Below are 6,857 nucleotides of genomic sequence, written 5' to 3'. Positions count from 1 at the left end.
CATTTTTTTTTTTTTTTTTTTTAGGAGGGGGGGGGGGGGTGTAGTATCAGCTGTGAGACTTTTGTTTACCCTGATATACAATTATTTGAATTATCCAAATTATTAGTCACCTTCATCATTGTAAAAACAAAAACAAAAATCAATATTTATTTGTTCAGCTTTCTGATATTGTTCAAGGCGATGCTCCGTTATGATTTCATTCTATTTATCTATTTTTCTAAAAATAAAAAAAAATGTTTAATTTACTTTATCAACACAAAAGAATCGGTTTGAAAATATGAGGTTGATCTCCAATCAACAAATGTAAAACAGACCCCAAACCGGATATTATGATCGTTTATGTTGTTGGATCGCTTGAAAAAAAATCAACTTTTTAATTTATCTCTGACCAGCTGTATTTTACCCTTTCTTCAGATACAAGTTTTATCATTTCGATCCGTGTTTTCCTTGACCTTCTCATGTAAATTGAACCTGCTACTTCAACAGTTCTACCAACTCGAGAGGGAAAGAAGAGAAAAGAGAAAATGAATTACATATATATATATATATATATATATATATATATATATATAAAAGCGAAAATGTATGTATGTATGTTTGTGTGTCTGCTAAAAACTTTTGACCGACGGAACAAAAATTCACAAACTTGGTATCATATTAAAGCCCCACCCTCCGGACGACAAATATCGAAAAATTAGCCCAAAAGGACCATCAGAAGTGCGTCAACTGATCGATTTTCTGCAGGGGGGGGGGTCCCCAAAAAACTGACATTTTAATGTTAAACATTACATATTTTTAAATCGATTTATAACTGCCCCCAAAAATACGGGCGCCAACTCTTCTACATAAAGTATACACGGGGCCGTTTATTTTGGGTCAACTTGTATTTAAAACCAACTGAGTCATGTCACCTGATCTTGACGTCAGCCAGCTCTAATGGCAGTCTGAATTTAAAAAAACATGTTATCGGTAAAAAAAAAATTAACCCTTACACAAGCTAAACTATGAACTTCTACGCTATGGCAACGTTACCAAAGTTATTAGCACATTCAAAATAGTTAGATACCAACTCGAGAGGGAAAGAAGAGAAAAGAGAAAATGATATATATATATATATATATATATATATATATATATATATATATATATATATATAAGAGCAAATAGTTAATAAAACATGCTAAAAAACTCTTTGAAAAAGAGTTAAAAACATATTTAATCTGAAAAGGAAACACTTAATAAGTGGATAGTCCTTAATCCATGGAGTTTCGAAGAAATACTTTCCTTCTCATCAGAGGGTAGGAAATTAGCAAAATGCGGGATCGGATTTTGCATACAAAAGTATTTGATGAAACTGTAAGTCAAAGATCTTACTTGATAACAAAAAGTGAAGCAGAAAGAATATGGTGAAGAAAAAGGTGATTTCACGTTCACATGAATGGATAGTCAGATGAAAGGTAAAGTATCTAATGACGGTAAAATCCAAAAATGTAAGTCCAAGAAAGTGTATTTAATTTTCCATTCACACAAGTAAAATCCAAGGAAATTGGAAGATGGTTCAAAATAATCCAAAAGGCTCAAATCCGTGGAATAATTCACAAATATGTACAAGGAAAATGGGAAAAAATTCCAATAATATTAATAGAAAAATAAGATATGCTTTTAACACAGCTGCCGAGAACAAAGTGTAATAAAAAAAATCAGTAAAGAAGAGAGAGAGAGAGAGGAAAAAAAAGATTAAATGGTGATAGAATTAAATATAAATTAGAAAAGCCAATGTCAAAATGACCCAGACAGGATAACGTTAAAAGGTGCGAATAATATAGGGCAAAAAAAGAGGACAACTGAAATGTATAGGTTATTACTTAAGAAAATGTCAGCAAGAGTTATTAAAAGACACTAAATGGAAAAAAAAATAAATTAATTAATAAATAAATAAATAAATAAAGAAATAGAAAAAATAAATAAATAAAAAATAAATAAATAAAAATATAAAATATGAAATAAAAAAAATTTTTTAAGGGTAGAGGATGGCCGGTATCTGCAAATTCCGGATAAAGCAAGTAAGTATGTAAGTAAATGCATATAGTAAAATATAAGTAAATATACATAAAGGATATGAATGCGTGGGTGGATTGATATATTTGATAGATAGGAATATTCAAAGACTAAAACGAAAATTGCAGATAAAAAACCCGGCCAAGCAAAGAAGAAATAAAGAATTAAAATAAAGGATTATTAAGTTATAAAGTATTAAGAAAGTATGTAGAAAAAACGATAAAGTTAAAGAAAAATTATATATATATGAAAGGTTAAAGTAATAGCTATGTAATTTCAAAATTACCATAATTAAATTTGGACTTATGTTTACAGAAAGAGATCAGTTCGTTTTTAGAATTTATTATATTGTTACTTTGAGGGGAAGTAATTATAGTTATAGCTTCAGTTGTGCAGATGCGACATGACTTAGAGCCTGGAGTATAAGACTTAACTTTTTTATAATAGTCCATTTGATTGAAAATGGGGTATTATTAGAGTTAAGTTTTTAATTAAAGTGGTTACAGAAGCTGCTTGGTTATTATTAGAATTATGGTTGTTAAAAGAAGAAATGTGGTTTGATATTCTTTTCTTAATTAATGTTGAAGTAGCGCCGATATATGTATGTACTTTATTAAAAGCTCGAGGTCTGATATTAATATTAATTTGGTGATTTGTATTAGTTAAATAGTTTGAATTTTCTTCATAGTGTTCAACAAAGGGTGGGACAATGATAGTACGAAGACTGTTTTGGAGGGGATAATGAGTCTTGTTAGTGTTAGGATGGCTGTTAGGAGCAATATTATTATTCTCATTATTATTATTATTGCTAGTTGTATGATTGTAGATGGAGAGGCTGCTCGAGTGGTATATTGGATTAGTGACTATATCAGATGGAGGATGCGAAGAAGGATAACTTGAAGACGAAATATTAGTGTCTGTTATGGGAGGATTGCGTGGGAGTTCAGTAATTGTGCATAAATATATAACATCTTTATGAATGTAATCATTATAGAGTGGGCAAAGATGTTTGTTATTACAATTACAGTTAGTTTTGGGTTTAATTGGGAAAGGGACTTTTTGAGCTGATTTAATTTTTTTGTTATTAGATGTTAAGATTCTTTGTGCTAAATTAGGCATTGTTGAATAAGATATTCTTATTGAGTTTTTATTAAAAAATAGAACCATATCTGTGTGGGTATTTGAAAGAGTTTTGTACAATGTTGAAGAATTCCTTAGGTATATTAGTTTTGATATTTACGCTAAATGGAGGATTAAACCAAATATTTTTCTTTCTCCTGATGCGACTGAGTGGGTTAGAGGTATTACAATTAGTATTTTGATTTGGAGTATATATGTAGACTGGTTCATTGTTATTGATAGCGGCAGATCTTGTTATTTGAACTGGTTTCTTGCAAGTCATATTGTGTGTGATTACAGATTTAAGGTGGCCAGCAGGAGGAGCATAATGGTTGTATTTAATCTTTTCCTTGTGTCCTGAGTTCCTTAAGGCATTATTGAAGAAAGTAGCATTTTGATTAAAAGATTTTTATCAGCAGAAAGAGCAGAAATTCTTCAAGAGATGGATGGTACTATAGATTTTATAATTGAGTTGGGGTGGTTAGAAGATTTATGGACGTATAAAAGCGTAAAGTTGGGTTTATGATAGGGGCTATGAGTTTCAGTGTTAAGATTAAGTGTAACATCTAGAAAATTTGAAGTTTTTTGTTAGATTCAATAATTATATATTATTAGTTATTAAAGAAGTTATGTAGGGATGATTCTATCTAAGATATTTTTGCTTACAGCACCTAAGTCAGAGTTAGATGGGTAGATCAATCTAATGGAGGGGTTGTCATAGAAATCGGGTTTATGATTCTTGAGGGTGAATCTAGGGGTACCTGGAGAAATTATTTCAGTGAAGTTATGAATATTCATAGAAATCAGTAAATGTTTAGAAAGTGTTCAAAGCAAGAACAAATTTGTGGATATATTCTTGTTGGGTAGGAATAGGGATATTTTTGGCAGACAGAGGAATGTGTTCCTTTTCAAACATATCTGGAGAGAATAAAAAGCTCAACCAAGTGGAAGCTTATCATAAAATAAAAATTACAATTAAATTTACCAAAATGATCCAAGATGGTAAAACTAAAGTATATTATAAATATTAAAGAATTAATATTTATAAAGTAATCTCAACCAGATGTAAAAGCTCGATAAAACCAAGTAGGAGTAGATTTTATATATACATATATATATTTCTGTAGAAATATATTTTATTATATATCAATCTTTATATAAGAAGCTCAATGCAATTACAGAGCAATATAGAGAATAAATGACAAAAAGTTATATTCCAAAATTCATGATGTTGACCATCTTATAATTTATTCCTTTAATTCAGTTGACGTTTACAATTCTTCACAGTATTTGTTTCGTAGTGCAAAATCAATCACTTAATTATTATATCAATTAGTGAATCTATTATGCCTTTAACTCATCAGAAGAAATAGCAACAATCAATCCGTCAAAAGGAATTGAAATGTGATTTGACATGGTAAAAATCCAAAACTTGGAAGAGAAGCTGCAGTTACATTTATATTTTTCCATTACGTCATATTGAATTTTTATCAAACAAAGCCATTAAACCCAACTATTCGTACTAACAATTTTAATTAATTTAAGAATCTATATATAGGGAAATATAACAAGCAGAAAGAGGTTAATGTTTTATTTTAGCTTTAAATTTTTATATTAAACTAGCTTTACAAACTCACTTTTCCTGATTCAAATAATTAAACCAGAGTTAAAGAAAAAAGAAAAAGAAACATAAGGGGTATAGAAACCTAAGTTTAATGGGTGGCCCAGTTGGTCATTGTTTTTTTTTCTATTAATATTGAAATCAGAAAGCATCTTAATTTCTTCAGATTTTATTTATATATATATATATATATATATATATATATATATATATATATATAAGTAACCTTGTTTGTCTGAGGAACAGTCTCTACCATACTTGATGTATAGGGGATTTGAACCAGTTAAACGAATTCGATTTGGTCTTTAACCAGTGAAAATTTGTGGGTCTGAGTGTTACAATGTAACAAAGTTGAAGAAGAATAACAACCACATTACATGTCACAGCCGACTGTATCTAAGTTGCAACTGTCTTCAACTGTAACTGTCCTCAATCATCACAAACCTAAGACGGTCCCTAACTGCCGCACCTAAAACTAATTTTAATATATATTAAATGAGCCTTTGCTTTCATTCACTGCCAAATCTTGATTAACAATTCTATTTTAGCTTTCTTTTGTGTTCCTGCGTGAAACACCTATCTATTGTCCGACTGAAAATTTTTACTTCCTCTTTTTTTTTCCTCCCCATTTCCTAACAATTGAACAAGGAGATCATTGACAGTATCACAAAGGATATGAAAGAAGCGAACAAAGTTTTTTTTTGTTGTAAAATACACTTTATTATTCAGGATTCAACAATTCAAGTCAGATTTTTTTTTCTTATCAAATATAAAACTTTTACATTCACTCAAAGCCATCTTAAAAACAACAAAAAAAAAGAAAATCCCATTTTCATTTCACCCATCACTAAATAGTCATTGTGTACGAGAAAACACTTCTCTTTGTACAAAGATGTTGTTGAAAAAACACCTATCCTATAAATCTGGTAAACTGAATTATAAAAATCTAACAACTTATACACTGTGTTCTTCAAGAAAAAAAATGTACTCACACTTTAACTATTGTTAGCATTGTCTAAACAATAATGGTCATCAATCTGAACATGATTCTTCAACTCGATTGCTTTTTTCCACAACGTTTCGGCTGATGTAACCTCCGACCATCTTCAGGATGGATGTTATTGGTGAATAGTGAATGAACCCGGATTTATTTAAAAAAAAAAAAAAAAGAAAAAGAAATAGACTTGGCGCTATTTGTGTTTTGAATTTCTAACGGCTATGTTCATTAGGAAAGCAAAAATAACAAACATTTTTCACTATTCACGAATAACATCCAGTGTGAATACACCTGAAGATGGTCAAAGATTACATCGGTCGAAACGTTGTGGAAAAAAAAAAAACAACCAATCTGATTAAAAATAATTATCAATCCTCATCTCAAAAATATACAATCACGAGTCTTCAATTACATTTGTCTTCAAAGTTATTCCATTTCATTTTTACATTTAAATAAATGTTTATTATCATTTGAAATGTGAGTACATTTTTTAAGACAGCATATATATATATATACGCACTTTTTAGTTGTTTTACATAAATGAAAAGTATATCTTGCCACTCTTGTATTAAAACCTTGTTAAAACTTCATTGGTTGCTTTACCTCTGGAAAATATTAACCTAGAATATATATTATATATATATATATATATATACCCCCCCCCACACACACACAGGGTGTCTTAAAATATGTACTGAAAAGACCTTTTTTATGGTGTTTGTAATTCCCTTGGTATGTGTTATCAGTGAAAAATAACTTCAAAGACAAATATAATTGGAAATTTTGTTCGTAAAGGTTCAAATTGATCAGTATTATCCAAATAATGGTCATTAATTTGAACATTTGCAAACACGATTCTTCAACAATTACATTTGTCTTCAAAGTTATTCCATTTCACTCTATGTTCATAAATAAAGGTTTTATTGTCATTTGAAGTGTGAGTACATGTTTACTTTTTTTTTTAAATTTGTTTTTTGGATGCACCTTGCATAGACCACAAAATATAACTGAAATTACAGGAATTCATGTTTTTCATTAGGAACAGAAATTTCAGTACATTTG

This window comes from Euprymna scolopes, chromosome 32 (assembly GCF_053919585.1).
Source record: "Euprymna scolopes isolate OS-2025 chromosome 32, ASM5391958v1, whole genome shotgun sequence".
NCBI lineage: Eukaryota > Metazoa > Mollusca > Cephalopoda > Sepiida > Sepiolidae > Euprymna > Euprymna scolopes.
This window is presented reverse-complemented; position numbering follows the sequence as displayed.